Consider the following 16,326-nt stretch of genomic DNA (forward strand, 5'->3'; position numbering starts at 1 on the left):
ATTATACATTCAGTTGGATTTCAACCATATTTCAATATGTTCCCTAAATGTGCCACTGGCATGTTTCTTAACACGCTCAGAGTCTATTAGGATCAAGACGTCGATTTGTCTACATCTGGTCTTTTTTGGACGTGATCTCTGGAGGCCCAGAGTGGGATGCTGAACTGCTGAAAGGTTAGAAGCCACTGAAAGGGTAGTTGTCACTTGGTCATGTAGACAAGACAGTGGCCCAATCATCCTTAGGTCTCTCTGGGGAGGTGTGGAATGTATCTCACAATGTCTCTCCTTAGGGATAAGACTCTGAATCTTTGGCCCCACCTCTGCCTGCCATGATCATACTGTTCCCCTTCTGAGGCATTTATCTCCTGTGCTGCTGGAATGTGGCTCTGTTTGGAAAAAAGTGAACAAAGGGTAAGAACATGGCCCCTGAGCCCAGCGATTCTAATCAAATAGCAAACCACCTAAGTGTCTCTTTGTGCAGAAGAATGGGCTCAGTGCCTGTTGGGGGCATAGGGAATAATTAATGCAATATTGGGAGTGAATAACATAAGACAGTAACTTTTCTCTGAATACAAGAAAAGTTGACTCGTTCTAAATCTTGAGCTTTTTCTGACAAAACTGAATACGATGGCATGCCTGTGGTTCTAAAATAAGACCTGACTCATTTGTCAGATCTTCTTTACATGACATGATTTATTCTAAGCTGACTGAGATACTTCTCCTTTTTCCTTTTGAGGGTCGTGGAGGTCAGCAGGTTTTGATCTCTGATCAAATGATATCTCATTACAATATTCACACATGGTACGTGTGCGTGAATATGTGTGTGAATATTGTAATGTCTATCACCTTTTGCTTTTCATTGCCACAATCCTCATGTGTTTAGGGAGGTAGGGATCTAAAATACTCTATTGCCCCTTACTTGCATAAAGAACCTCTTCATAGTTCGAGCTGGTAAGAATAGTGTGCATCTCGCTTTGATTGGAGGATTAATACTCTTGTTTCTGGTGAAAGGTATCCATTCTCTGAATCACTTTAGGTAGGCTCTCTTGAATCATGGGAGCTCAAAGTCAAGCTGCTTCCTCTAGGGGAAAGCCGCTCCCAGACATGTTTGGATTTGGCTTGGCTTTACCCACTTCTGTCATTTGATCCCCATGATATTAGCCACTGATTAATATAACCTAGGTCATTTCCATGCCCTTCTATGGACACAAGTAGCCAAGACTCTTGTTACTTCTATCCATATAAGGGTCATTTCAAAACCAGATTTAGGTGGTGGGACACTTTACCTGGACCATCCCAAACTGTTCTTGTGGGGATCATTCATTTAACCCCAGGAGGTTCCCCTGGATGTGGATTACATACGTAATATTGATTGACTGGGCCTGGGTCACCATGCTCTTTCCCCACTTCCCTGGCCCCCACATTTATGGTTCTCAGATCTGAGGTGTTCCATTTTCTCTGCCATGGACTCCCTTTGGATAGTGAAGATCACATTCAAGGGCCCAGCATCCTCCGTGCTGTGCGTAGAGCTGACCCACTGGCACAACCTACATCTGACAAAGTGAGCATGTCCCCTGTGCTCTGCTGGTCTTAGGTTGAGCTTCAAACATGGTTTCCTGGAAGTTGAGACAGGTTTCCTTCTTAGGGAACAGCTCAGAATTAAGAGTTGGTTGACGATGAATTGAGGGATTTGTCCAATCAGAAAGACTTTTTGTTTGATACTTTAGAAGGCTACAGAGTGATTCTTCAGCATAATTTCCTGGCAGCAATCACAGGGCTGGGGCCTGTCAAAAGGTTCCATTTGAAGTTGTTCCATGTGAAAGTCTTAATTGTGCAGTGGTACTGGATTAAAGGTTTGCTTAGAAATAAGCTCATTAACATTTCCTATTACTGTGAGTTGTCTAGCGTGCTTCAAGATTGACTTGATCAGGAATTCAACACTGGATAGACTGCTTTCTTCAAGCCCTTACAACAGAGAACTCTTTGGAAGTCTAGAACTGAAAATAATTCTGTATGAAGCTTAATGTTCTGATTAATAAGGATGATATGATAGAAATTATATTCTAAATATGATACAGAAAATAAGTGTGCTGTTACCTCCTGGTAGTATTGACATTTTCTGCAGTCCGTTATGCTACTTTTGCATCATGAGATGCTATTCCTTATGTTGATCTATACCTCTGACAGATGAACCATCCCAAAAGAAGAGTCCATATTTGAACCATGTGGCCTGTGCCATGGATAGTATCCAGAAACCAAATGCCTTAATGCATTGTCTTTTTCTATGCTACACTTGTGGAATCAAAATAAGAACAGTTTGAGTGACTAAAATACAACTACTTGTTCTGCATTGCAGTATTTCTATTTTCTTTGTGATTGAGGGTATCAGAACATTGTATCCTACCTCTCATGTAAACGATCTCATATTTTAGAGTACTGTACTTTAAGTGGTGTGGCATGTCTTAACCTGTTTCCTGACTTCATTCTTTGATACGCTGCTATCTGACACTTGATCTTTGAGGATATGAACTGTATCCTACTTTCTTGATCTTAGTCTCCATTGCAAAGGTTGTGTTCTAAAAACCATGGTGCCTTGTTAGGTGAGTGTTCTCTGTCCTGTGAGTTCATGTAGAAGCTCTCCTACCTGAACATAGACTGGTGGGGATGCTACTGAGAAGTACTTTGTGTTTCTGGCTAAAATTATGTCCCCCTATACTCAATGGGCTCATGGTATCTTGTACTTGGATATCCCCCAAAGCTGTGGTGTCTCGGATGCTACCCCCAAATTTCCCCTACATAAAGCGAAGACCTAAATGCCAGAAGGTTGTAGCTGGACACTGATATGTCTTCACTAGATGCCTTTAGAACCACTAGACACAATAGTGTCCTAGACAAGTGGAAAGAACACTTGTCATGAGCAACATTGCATCTTACCCTGAGTATAGACAGGGCCAGTCGGGAGACAGCACAATTTTGAAGCCATTACAGTCTGCAGTGTCATCGTCAGATTAACTGACCTTTGGCTCAAACATGGAGCCTATGTGTTTCAGAGTGGAAAATGTAGCTGTTGGTGATACCTTCCAGTCATTAGCCCTGTTGTGCTTTTTTCCCTTGATTTACTTTTTTGGAGAGTGGCTCAGAAATCTTGGAATAATTATACTAAGGGAAATAAGTTATGCTAGGGCTCTTCTTGTGATGAACTAGCTGTTGGTCAGTGTCAGTACAGCTGCCAATAGGTTCAGAACCCTTGATCCTGCACACTGACAAATGTGAAAAACCGGAACCTTATTGTCTAGCTGTGATATGTGACAGTTACTTTGGGAGTAACACTAAGCCAGTAGACTTGGTGATCCTATCTAGTCCTCAGTGATGAGCCCATGGCTATTGGTATACCAGGTTTTATACCGCATCAAGGAACTTGACTTTGGCACCTTTGTCCACCAGAACAGGCTTTGTCCAGGTAACTATGGTATTACCTGCTTTGCTGTCCACCTCCTGAGCCATATTCTAGTGCTTCTGTGGTGGGGATGTCCATGTAACTGAGGACAGCCACCAAGTGGATTGTCTCCTGCTTACAGAGGTCATCCTCGAGTGCCTTGATCTGATGTGCAAGGTCAGTGGGCTGATAGCCCAAGCCACTTGACTCATACCAGGAATGTCTAGTGTTGGGAGCTGATCTCTAGACTGATAATCTCATGACTAATTCCCATCTCTTCCCAGCAATGACATGTTGAGCTTTATTGATCTGTGTCCAAAACATCTCTATCTGGGTGTCCTGAAAATTACCTTTCCTCTATACTGAGATTAATGCAAAAGTTTTTCAGTTTCTGCACCAAAGAACATCTTCTGACAATACCACTGCCTCTAGGAAGGACTGCTCCCCAGATAGCCTCCATCACAGAGCTCTGGACCAGGCTCTGATCCCCTTTGTGCAATAGGACCAGGCCTTCCTTCATGCCCAGGGCTCTCGTGAGTAGATGAGGTCAGTGCAGGTGTGTACCTTCTGTCTCTGCTGGCTGTTCAGGTGGTTCTTGGTCCCTGTATCCTGATTTTTCTCTGCCATATCACCATCTCCATATAGTATTTGAGGTTGCATGCAGAAGCTGAATCGCACTTGGCAATTTTCGGTTCTGAATGAACTGTCCTCTAGTAAAACCAATGAGAATTCAATGGCTTGGGTGTCTGTTTTTAGTCTTCGAACATGAATCTGTAAGAATCTGGGGTGCTCTGTCCTGTCTACCTTTACTGGTGGGTATGGTCAATTCAGACTCATTAGCTTTGCTAAAGGGGAGTTTAAGTTGCTAGTCATTGTCATGGGAACAGAATTCTGAGCTCATAATTGCTTCCTTATGTACTTTCCAAATTTTGCCGCCTTTCATAGAAAGCAAAGTGAGTCTGGGTCAACTACAGGCTGTAACAATGAGATCCTGCCATTTTACAGCTCTAATGAATGGTGTCCAGTTTAACATGAAATTGGGTGCTTTTAGTCTTTGGGTTTTTTTCTGGTAGGTCATCTTTACTTGCCCAAGGAAGGGAACATGATGAATAATTTGCTGAAAATGATGGTTTCCAGTTTCATCCATGTCCCTACAAAGGACATGAACTCTTCACTTTTTATAGCTGCATAGTATTCCATGGTGTATATGTGCCACATTTTCTTAATCCAGTCTATCATTGTTGGACATTTGGGTTGGTTCCAAGTCTTTGCTATTGAGAATAATGCCGCAATAAACATACATGTGCATGTGTCTTTATAGCAGCATGATTTATAGTCCTTTGGGTATATACCCAGAAATGGGATGGCTAGGTCAAATGGTATTTCTAGTTCTAGATCCCTGAGGAATCACCACACTGACTTCCACAATGGTTGAACTAGTTTACAGTCCCACCAACAGTGTAAAAGTGTTCCTATTTCTCCACATCCTCTCCAGCACCTGTTGTTTCCTGACTTTTTAATGAGAAAAACAAGCAATGGGGAAACTGTTCTTTTGACATGGTGGAGGTTTGTGTCAACATCAACTGTAAGGGTTTTAACTGTGCCTGCATTCCACTCACTGGAAAATAAAGGCTTCTGTTTCTTGTCTAAAACTGGAGGGAGTTAAGAAAAACAACTTGTTCTTTAACAGAAGGATGGGAGAGAAGGGAGCTCATCATTCCCAGTCCCCACTTACCACTCTAACCCACATTCCTACACAGGTTTCCTAAAATTCTTTCACCAAACAGATGCTTTTGTCCCAGAACAAAGTAGTCTGTCAATTGGCAAAACCCCAAGATTAGGAGACTCATAACAGGTTGTAGGTTCCTTAAAGATAGAACATTTCAGACAGAAGCTGAGTTCTTTCAAAAGAACTCCCATGTCATAGTTGAGTGTGTTCAGAGTTCTGTTAGGCACCAGAGGACAGAGCCGGTTCTCACTGTTTTCTGCAAATGTGGAGCACCTGGGACCCATCAGTAAGATGACCTCACCTTGTCCTGGAGAATCTCATGTAGTGTGACAGCGACACAGCCTTGGTTTCCACTGTAACAGTAAAAGATTAATAGAGGGGAAGAATTCTTAATTTCATGACAGATTAGTGCCCTCAAATAGTCAAAGGGGATCTCATCTCTAAATCAACTAATACAATGGATTACTTAAAAGTCGAAAGTTGAAATGTAAACTCAAACTTCTACAAAGTGTATTTTAAATACAATTTTGGCTGCCTTCTCACCTGTTAAAGTACAGTGTAGGCAAATAGAAATTTATAGTCAAGAAATAGTGTGGGGTCAGTTGATGGAAAACTACCCAGATAAAGTTCAGAGAAGGGTTTGCTGGCCAAACTGACAGGATTCATGCTAAGGACCAGCTGGGAATATCAGGCATCACCTGGGAGATGGTGGAAGAACCTCATCAGATATTGAAAATAATTGGCTGTCAAGTGTGTGGGAGGTTTTTGCAAAATGGCCTTCACAGGGTTGTTTACTAAAGTTGTACTTCATAAGGAAGTACAGAGTGGGGCATCTCAGAAGGCTAGGAGGCCTTGCAGTTTGGCCAACAAAAGACTCTTGATCACTACCCATGATACCATGATATCATGCTACCTGTTAAACTCTTGAAGGATAATTGCCATCCTCATCCCTGTCTCATTATGAGCCTCTACTAAATGAAATGGGGAGAATATTGCCCATAGGTGGGGGTTCATGGCCCTAAGGAGCTGTATGTTCCTGGAATTCTTTACTCAGATAGCTTATGATAGTATCATTTGTACCTTGAAGAGGTATGAAGTAGAAGTTAAAAGGCCTCTTTGCAGAAGGCATTTGTGAAAAGTGACCAAACTCCTTAAAGAATAGCAGTCCCTTAGTGAAGTTGAAATGACATTGTCTTAACCCTACAGCACTGAAGACAAGCAAGTGAATACCAGGAGTTTTCAAAAGAGGGGATAACAGGTGTATAGTGGTTTTTCCTCCTTGGATTTCTGTTGGAGCTGCCTTTTTATTAAACTGCATGGAGATGCTTGATCCCAGAAAATGCCTGTGCTGATAGCTGACATGCAGGGGGTGCCACAGAAGTTAATCTTGTACTTACCCTGAAAAGTCTTGTCTTCATTGAAGCTGAATTTTGAGGAGTTGTCTCTTCCATTTTACTTAGCTTTAGTGATGTGCTTTCATTCTCTCTGACAGATTAAAAGTAAAAGTGCTATTTCTGAACCTTCCATTTCTCACTGTCTTTAGGATGGAGATTAATAGTTACCCTCTCTGGAAGTAGTTAGAACAAAATGGTGTGTCTTGAACCATCATGATGCCTTGTATTGTAAGAGGTGTACAGTGGAGTAGCCCCTCCCAGCAAAGAGCTACTTACATTCTTTGCCCTCACCTACCATTGAAAGACAAAAATGTTCCCAGAATTGTTTCTGTAACCATCCCACCCCTGGTCAAGGATGTCTGAGTATGCATGTTGCTTCTCCAAGAGCATGCATTTCCATGTGCCCAGCTGAGCTGTCTTCAGACATCTTCCACCCAGAAGACATGGGACGTGGCTCACAGTTCAATGGTGAACAGCCTCATCTGAGAGATTTCTAAGCTTGCCCAGACAGGTATAGAAGTTCTGTCTTGTTCTCTCTCCTGTGATGCTGAACTTTGTCATGTTTCCTTCTAACTAAGATGACTCAGTGCTCAGACTAAGGCTTCTTAAATGAACATCTTTTCTATATATCTATATAGATATAGATATAGATATATATTTTTTTTGTTATGAAAACAGGAAATATGAAGGCAAAACCTTGTGAGACAAATCTCGATGTTTCTTTACTGGATGGAGTGAAAAATACACAGGTTTCCTTCCTGGGTGACTAATATCTCTCAACCACTGCATTTCTTGCTCTCTTCATGATCATGTATAAACAGATTTATTACAGGTGGTTATAACATTGGCTCCAAGAGAATTCATGCAGGTTGATACTGATACTCCTGAAACTTTTGTTCATAAGATAATACCAAAACCAGGAAATATACTTGCTATTCATCAGTCTGGAAGATAATGGGATAATTCAGAGAGCAGGGAGGACTCCGATGTTTGAAAACAATCTTTCCCAGTCAGGAGATGATGTTCCAACTATAACTTGTGCTTCTGAGAATAGGACTTTAGTCTTAGTGCTGAAATCAAATTGCTACCACAGCTTTTATACTAATTCCTCAGGGACGAATGGTTAAGTGGAGACTGATAACAGTCCCATTACTATGTTAGCTGTGTCATCAGTTTGGAAGAGTTATGGCGCTTCCTCTCCTTGGAGACTTGCTGTGGAGATAGAGTGCTGGACAGAGAGCCTAGTTTACAGGGGAATTTGAGTTGGTGTCTATCATAGGATGGCCATGAAAGCCTCTTCTCTGGGAACTTCTTCCTGTTTATGGTGTCTGCTCCTCCAGGGGCCAGATGCAGATCCTTGATCTGGAGTAGCTGCAGACTGCCCTTCTGCAGTTTTTGGACATGAGAACTACACAATGAAAGGCATGTGGCTAGAGATGCAGTTGCTGCCCTCCTGGTGGACAGGGGATCAGCAGCTGAGATTTCAGCCATGTAAGAGTCTGAAGAAATGGGTTAAAAGAATGGCTTCCTAGATTTTTAGAGCCTTTTCCCTGTATTCTGCTGTTTTGTCATTCTGTGATGAAGTAAAGTCAACTTGATAACTTTTCTGTTTGAATCAATGTCTTCAAAATTAACTTGAGTCTTCAATTTTGGACTTGGCTGCCATACAACAGTTAAAATCAATTTTTTGTGAAGTATCTATAATGGCAATCCAGACCTTTCTAGTCACTGTGTGCAGCCTATCAACACTTGGCTCTTCTGATGCCTTGAACATCATAAAGTAGCAACTCAACTGTAATTCACAAATCCTGGCAGCTCTGTCATGATACTGCTGCCTGTTTTCATATTTGGCCGGAAAATCAAAATGGTTCTCACTTTGATAAAATCAAGATGGTAGGGTTGGGCTCCTATTATTTCTCTAAAGGACACTGTTTCCTTGACTGACTTGTCCAGTGGTTTCTTACACTGTTTGTCTTGTGGCCCCTTTATTGTTCAAAGTTAGAATCGTCATTCATCTCAAAGATGAATGTGTATCTTCAATTATTTCACCCACCTGCACTTTTGCTTCCCTCTTCTTAGTCTGACTTTCTGATAACATGGTGGCCAATTAGCTGACTTGAAGATACAGAAATCATCCAGGGGAGCATATTATTTCCATGTGTTCCCTTCATTCCCTCTTGCCATGTTGAATAACATGTTAATAGGTTCTAAGCATTAGCATTAGGACAAGGATATCTCTAGGGGTCACTTATTTGCCACTACCTGACATTTATTTAAAGAGATCCTAGGAATTTCAGAGGAAGGTGGTGAACCAGTGTGTGTGTGTGTGTGTGTGTGTGTGTGTGTGTGTGTGGTGGGGGTGGTGCAGGGAATGTAGGGTGGGGCATAACAGCTACTGAATGGGTAGAATCGGAATCTACCTGGTCACTTAAGTAGGTGAGTGGGCTCCATATCACTGGGTTCTCTGTGAGGAAGTTGTAGAATGTCTCCAGGAATGTCTTCCCTACTTGAACAAGTTGGATAGTTTACCCTTAAGCTCTATCTGCCATGATCATTGTTTCTTCCAGTGGCATCAATTCCCCTGGGCTGCCGAGATGTGATGCTGCATGCAAATAAATGAATCGAGTTGAGGGTGTGGCCTAGGGCAGCCAATCATTCTAATCAAATGGCAAACCACCTGGAAGTCCCTTTGTGCAGACGGATGGGCTCAGTGCTGGCACAGGCAGAGAATAAGCAATGCAATAAGTGAGACTTGATAATGTAAACATTGAATAACCAAGTCTCATTGTTTTCAAGGGATGGCTTGTCTTTTTAAATGTCCTGCCTTTTTTCACTCAAAAAATACGTGGGATTTTAACATATTCAAGGATCTAAAACTAGACCCACCTCTTCTGCCATTTCTCTACACGTCATTAGTTGTTCTAAGATGATTGTTGTAGGTAATGGGCAAAACTCTCTTTGTTCTCTCAAGTGTAGTGGAGGTTAGGAAGCTTGGACCTCCACACAGGGGTATTATGTTTATTCCCTCTTGCTGTTACTTGCTATATACTTCACTGTACTTACAAGTTCTGAAAAGGAGAAAAACATCCCTTATAAAACTACATGTGAACAAAGTATTTTGGATCCCATTTCTCAATGTACATCCCATTTTAACTGGACTATTAATGCTGTTTTTTAATTCAACGAATCTTCTCCTGACATACACCATTTTTTGAGCTCCCATGACTTGTGGAAGCCTGGCAGTGTTATGTTACCTTCTCTAGTGGAAGCTACTGGTAACTTGCTTTGTAGCTTGGCCTACTTTGGCCACATGCCAAAGTACGGAGCCAGTGACCCATTTTAGATGGGAGAAGTAGCTCTTGGTGATGTCTGCCAGTCATTAACCCTTCTGTTTTCTGGAGATGCTTTTCTGGGGAGAATAGCTCAGTAGTCCTGGTGGATGGCTCTACGAAGAGAATATGGGGGCTCGTTTGTAATGAATTTTATGTTGGCTGTGGAGCAGATGCAAAACCCTTTACCTTGCACAGTGACTGATAGCAGTGTGGAACAGGGACCTCATTGGCTAGCCTTGAAGTTTTCAGACTTATGTGTCTTAGCTTGGCAGTAAAGCTGGTGAGAACTTAGTGGAACTCCTGAGTTTACTTGGTCCTCAGCAGTGAGCCCATTGGAGTCAGCACCTGGGTGGAACGCCAGGGTTCATATCACATGAAGGATCTTGTATTTGGTACTTTGGCTGCCAGATTAGGCTTTGTCAAGATTATTGTGGTGCTATCTGTATTAGGGCCTAATTTCTGAGCAATTTTCATCACCCCTATGATGAAACATGTCCATGTAACTGATGACCACCAAGTGGATCATTTCTTGCTTGTGAATGTGCCTCTTGATGAGTGCCTTCCTTTACCACTCAATGTGAGCAGGCTGAATGAATAATACACTCCTTGTACCAGGAAGGTCTACTGGATATGTGAGGACCTATCTTCAGTAGGATTAGCTTATGACTGATTCATATTCCTTTGCTAGCAATATTGGGCTTCAGTGACTTTTTTTCCTTCCTGTCTCTGAAGCATCTGAAATCTTGATCTCAAAGGCCAATGACTGACCCTGTCTCTTCACCTATCATCATAAACAAGTTTTTTCAGCCCCAATAATAGAGGACATCTTGTGACAATGCCACTGCCTTTGGGAAGGGCAACTCCTTAGGGTTTCCAGAATGAGATCTTGCCCAGGCTCTGTCTGACAGCCATGGTAGGCAGGACCATGTTTACTGCATGTCCTGAGCCCTCTGAAAGTTCGTGAGTGCAACGCAGATGTGTACCTTCTGTTAGTCTAAACTGCACCATTCTGTAAGCTCCCTGCTATTTTGCAGATCTTGGTCAAAGTGAAATAGTTCATGGGGGTTTGGGCAATGAGAAACATCCTGCCTAACCACTTGACCACAAGGTGGACAAAGGCTGAACTAAAGAAACATCCCTATCATTTCCTGCTGGACAAAGTGCCAAGGAACATCACGATGACATCCCAATGAAACAAGGACCAGAACCACCTCATCATGGGAACATCTTAACAATATCCTGCTGGTCAACAAGCCATATTGCTCAGACCTCTCCTGCCCATACCTATAAGTACCCCCAGCCTGTAAGCAGTGGTGGGCTCTGACATTAAGCTGGTCCCTGACTTCTGTAGGTTTTATGCTGGACATAAAGCCTGCATTTGCTGTTGAGCCACCCTCTTTCTGTGCGTCTTTAACCCTCACCTTCCCTCCAAAACCTAACACCTTCTGCTCATACAGGCTGTACAGGTTGTTCCTGATCTGTTTGGTTTTTCTCTGCCATAATAGCAAATTTGTTCAGTAATGGATGATTGGGTGCAGAAAATAAAACACATCTGGATTATTTTTCCCCGTCACAGTGAACCAACTTCTAGTAAATCTGAGTATTCAATCAGCAGATGTGGTAAATCTACCTGGTCTTGAGATGAGCCTATGAGTCTAGGCTGCTCTGTCATGACTGCCACTAAAGGGAAGTGGTCATCTCAGCCTGGACAGTTCTGTTGAGGTATTTTTAACTTGGTTATTCCTATGGAAACAGATTTCTGAGTTCATAATGGTGTCGTTGTATATGTTCCATTTTTCCCCACTTCGTACAGATCTGAGTTGTCATGCAGCTTGTGTTGTCTTTGGTAAGCCATCATAAAATCTTGCCATGTTGTACCTCTAATGGTGTCCAGCTTGGTACGAAGATTGTTTTTATTGAGATTTCTGGCACGTTATTCCTTGTCCAAAAATGGCAGCATGTTCAGAGAACTCATTCTATTTCACTTTTGTCATTTTTTTTCTCGCTTGATCTTTCTGCTGGTGAACAGTCTCCTTGAAATTGACATCTTGAAATGGAAATTGTTGCCCTCTGGTACAGGGTGAGGTCTTAAAGTCAACATGAAATGCAAAGACTTTACTGTGCCTTCCTTGCTCTCTGAAATCCCTTATGGAAAATAAGGGGCCTTGGTCCTTCTGAAACTAGAGCAGGCTATGAAACAGTTGGTCCTTCACCTGAAGGATGAGAGAAGAGAAACCACATTCCCTGTCCCCACTTGTTATCACTCATTCACATCCCTACAAGGGTCTGCAGAAATTCTTTTCCACCAATCTGATGCTTTTGTACTGGAACAAAAGTGGTTTGTCAAATGCCATGGAAAAACCTAGGTTTAGGTGACAACAGGCCTTGTATGTCTCTTAAAGGTGAAAAATGTAGAAGTCTGTCTTCAAGAGTCTGTCATAGTTGGGGAGTTGTCAGTGGCAGGTGCTTCCTGTTGCACATGGAGAGGATAGACTTTGTCCCCAGTGTTTTCTGTAGAGACGTGGAGCACCTGGGACCCATGAGCAATGAGATGACCTCAGCTTGTCCTGGAGAATCCTATGGGCCAACACGAGGTTGTACATGTGGTTGATGGCCTGATGTTAGCAGATAGAGTGCTTACAGATTTCAGCTATGGAAGAATCTGCCTTAAAAATGAAGAAACAAATTTTTTCTTGGACTTTTCCTTCTGATTTTCTGGAATAAAGAGGTAATGTCAGAACAATTTTTCAGCTTGTTCACGTCTAATAGCTTGGACTTTAGACTTGGAAGTTCTATGGAGGTTAAAACCTTTTTTCTGGAATGTTTGTGAAGGTGAGTTAGACCCCCTGTCAGTCACCATGTGTAGCACATCAACAGCTGGATCTTCCAGTGCTTTGATTTGCTGTTTTATGGTAGTCTCTAATGCCCTGTGATTCACAAGTCTTGGCATCCTCTCTGTGAAGATGTTGATTTTCAAACTGCCAGTTTGTTCCATATACAGCCTTATTACCTTCTCGGAAAATATGTTCAATTACAGTACTGCATTTGCAGAACTCAACTTGATATTTGCCAAACAGCCAAATATCTTCCTTCCCTTTTACTTTCTGTATTAAAGCAATAATTCTGTGATAAATGCACTAATTCTACCAGATCACTTTTCAAGTTTATTGAGTATGTTGATGCCCAACTTAGGACTCTTCTTATATTCTGGTGACTGTCTTTGTTTTCTAACGAGGGCAGAGATTCATAAACATAATAAATTTGGTCGTCCTCCTGCAAGGAAGGAAACTAGCCCGTCTTCCAGAAGATTCCTGAAGGGTGGGTGGCATTAAAATTCTGCAGAACCTCAGCAAGGCTGAACCAGTCCTGGGTATCCTGATGACTTGGGTGCTTGAGAATCATGCGGTCATTCAGGTGGCTCAGGAGGTTTGGTACCACGCGAGTGACCTCACGTTGAGTGCTCTTGTCCACCAGATCAGGCTTGGTCAAGACTCCTGTGAACACTGTCTTGGAGACCACCTCCTAAGTGATGCTCAGTGCTTCTATCATCTCAAAGTCCACGTTACTGGAAACCACCACCAAATGGGTGGTTTCTTGTAGGTATACTGCTTGATAAGTGCCTTGATCTGTATGCAATGTCAGTGGGCTAACAGCTCACAGCCACTGTGGTTATACCAGGAAGTTCTATTAGTCATATGGAGTTGAGGTCCGCATGAACAGTTAAGGCAGATTCCCATCACTTTCCTGTAATAATAAATGTGGCCTTGGGGTATAAGCAGATGTGGTGTTTGACCTTTAGGAACCTACCTTTTAGAAGGATGCAGCCTCCCCTCCCTCTTCCTCTGTGGTTATTTGAGTCAGAATTCAAGAGCAATCCCTTAAAGGAATGGCAGAGGAAAGGTAGAGCCATGATCCTTGTGCGTTCTTACTGCTGTGTCCTCTAAGTGGTGACCGTTAACTTAGTACGTGTCATTAATGAACTGCTTTCCTATTTGTGTCCTAAGCTATATTTGAGGAAATGGTGACGGAGGTAGGAGGGAATCTGTAACCACATGTTCAAGAACTTCTCAGTGGATAGTCTATTGGTCTCACCGCTACCAACCCCAAGTTCTGTAGCTTTCGGGCACCCGACTCACAGGTGGAATAGAAGGTGGCTCAGTGAGTCTCTGAGCAGCAGCATCTGAGAAAATGAGCTCTAGGCCTCCCCAAGATGGGGAAGATTGGGTCTGTTCTCTTCCTTGCGATCCAGAAGTTGGTCAGTGTTGTCTTTCAGCTAAATATCTTCCCACTCTAACCCCAGCTTCCTTTAAGGCACACTTGAATTCTGCATTTCTTTTCCTGTGAAAATGATGGTAAATGTCATGGAAAGACAGTGTGGTAGAAACGAACCTGTTATCCCACATCAGACAGGAATATGAGTCCAGAAGTCCTAGGTTTCTATTGCTGTGGGATATTTTACTGGCAATTAATGCTTTTCTGACAATACACTCATCATTCTATTACTGCTCAGGGGAAAGATTATCTAACATAATACCATTTTATTTTATAAACTAAGTTTGTTTCTAAATGCCTAAAATAGTATAGCTCTCACTTGAATGTAAGCAATTTAATCACTTATGAAGGATTAACCTTAATTCTGTCTTGCCATTTTAACTTCCTCCAGTTCCATGAATTGTAACTACCAAGACCCAGCTCAGTCATGGAGACCCCAACCCAGTGGCGCTAAAGACACAGAAATAGTGCAAAGTGGGATCCAGGGGGCTTGACCCACATATTTATTGACAGTAAGCCAGTGATAACCATTGCTTCTATAGATTATAGATTAAAAGCATTCCTTATGGGAAACAAAGCATTCTTAGCGAGGAGCAGAGGAACAGGCTCTAGCTGATTGTCTGCAGCCAAAACATGTTGTTAAGGTACAGGCTACTCATTCCATTTGTGGTTTGAGCAGTTTTCTGCTCCGGGCATTCCTTGCCCTGCTCCAGTAAACCAACAACTAGCAGTGTGCGTGATAGCCATCATGACCATGTCACATTGCTGCAGAGATCCTGTTTGTGGCCAGTTTCTTTAAGGCCTGTTTATGATAGGCTTAGGGCTTGTTCTCAGCATGTCTCCCTTTCTGCTTTTGCAAAGCAATAAAGACAAAGGCAGCTTTGTCACAGTGGGCTACTTCTCGCAGGATTCTGGATCCGCATCTGCAGACTACACGAAGATGACGTAGATTAAATGCACAATCATTGAAATCACAAAGCCTCCAAGTGTCTTGATCCATTTTAATGGGTTAATAACTGCTCATCTGCCTGCAGCTCCTTCAAGCACTTCTCTTCCTGGCGTTAGCGTCAGATGTGCCTGAGAGGCTTGAAATACTTGTTCCTTCAGTTTTGGAATATCTAAAGATAAATTTCCAGTATGACCCTTAAAATGTCTCTTAACTGTTTCTTACTCATGTTCTGTTTCATTATACAGATGAGAAGTAATGTAAAAATCAGAAGTATTCCAGTCACATTGTAACCATTCTATACTCTAAACTAGTTACTAGATCTCCTAGCCACATTAGTTTGGTGGAGATCATTGATTTGATTAGCTAGTTTCTGGTCTATATTAGAGTAGAATTTTTCTGCCAATTATTTACATAGTCTGCTGTTTGTACTGTGGAATGCAAAGCAACTCCAGCTACTGCAGCAGTAGCTGTGACAGCAATCAATCCCATAATGATTTTACAGTGGCAATGAAATGCCAAAAGCACCTGAAAATCTTTTGAAGAATTTCAGTAATAATACGCACAGGAGAGGCTTCCTAAGGACGGGAAACCTTTACAGGTATCCGTACTCCTTCTTGGGCTCTTACCACTAAAATAGAATGATCAGTATTATACAAGGAAGAAATCACACAAGAAAACAAACTACATTCTTGACAAGTCACATGATTAGGGAGATCAAGTTTTAAATCACCCACTACAAGCAGGAAAGGAGGACGGACACAACTCTGTATCCAGACTGAATCATGAGCCAATTCTAACATAATTAAGATTACATGGGGTTGGCTTTAGTATATCTTCATTCCCAAATCTTTATCCTTTTTAGTGCCATTAATACTTACTACAACTCCTTATGTTTAGCTCCTACAGCAGGCCATATCATTTGGGGTTGAGGTGCCACTATACCACCATATGCCAAAATAATAGGAACTCTTGCTGTACTTCTTATAGTGTCCACCATCTGATTATTTTGTTTAGATGCAGGGTGAGCATTACCTGCAGATTGAGAGGTGGGCCTCATAAATGCACCTTTAGGTAGGGGATCAATCAATAATGACTCCATATGAACAATTACACAACACCTCTGCCTGCCTTGCTATACAATCTTCCCAAGCAAATGCCTTCATTTTTCTGACCATGTCCAATCCACTTTATCAGATAGGTTTTTGAGGGTGGTA

General features: G+C 42.1%; 1 long non-coding RNA gene across 1 annotated transcript in view; it reads left to right on the forward strand.

The window, feature by feature from the left end:
* Positions 1 to 5,372: 5,372 nt before the first annotated feature.
* LOC107974190 (uncharacterized) overlaps positions 5,373 to 16,326 on the forward strand; it is a 122,598-nt gene continuing 111,644 nt past the window's right edge. The window contains exon 1 of the long non-coding RNA XR_001716751.3: positions 5,373 to 5,451. This is a non-coding gene — a long non-coding RNA (uncharacterized LOC107974190). The remainder of the gene's footprint in view (positions 5,452 to 16,326) is intronic.

The sequence above is a fragment of the Pan troglodytes genome, chromosome 3, assembly GCF_028858775.2.
Source record: "Pan troglodytes isolate AG18354 chromosome 3, NHGRI_mPanTro3-v2.0_pri, whole genome shotgun sequence".
Taxonomy (NCBI): domain Eukaryota; kingdom Metazoa; phylum Chordata; class Mammalia; order Primates; family Hominidae; genus Pan; species Pan troglodytes.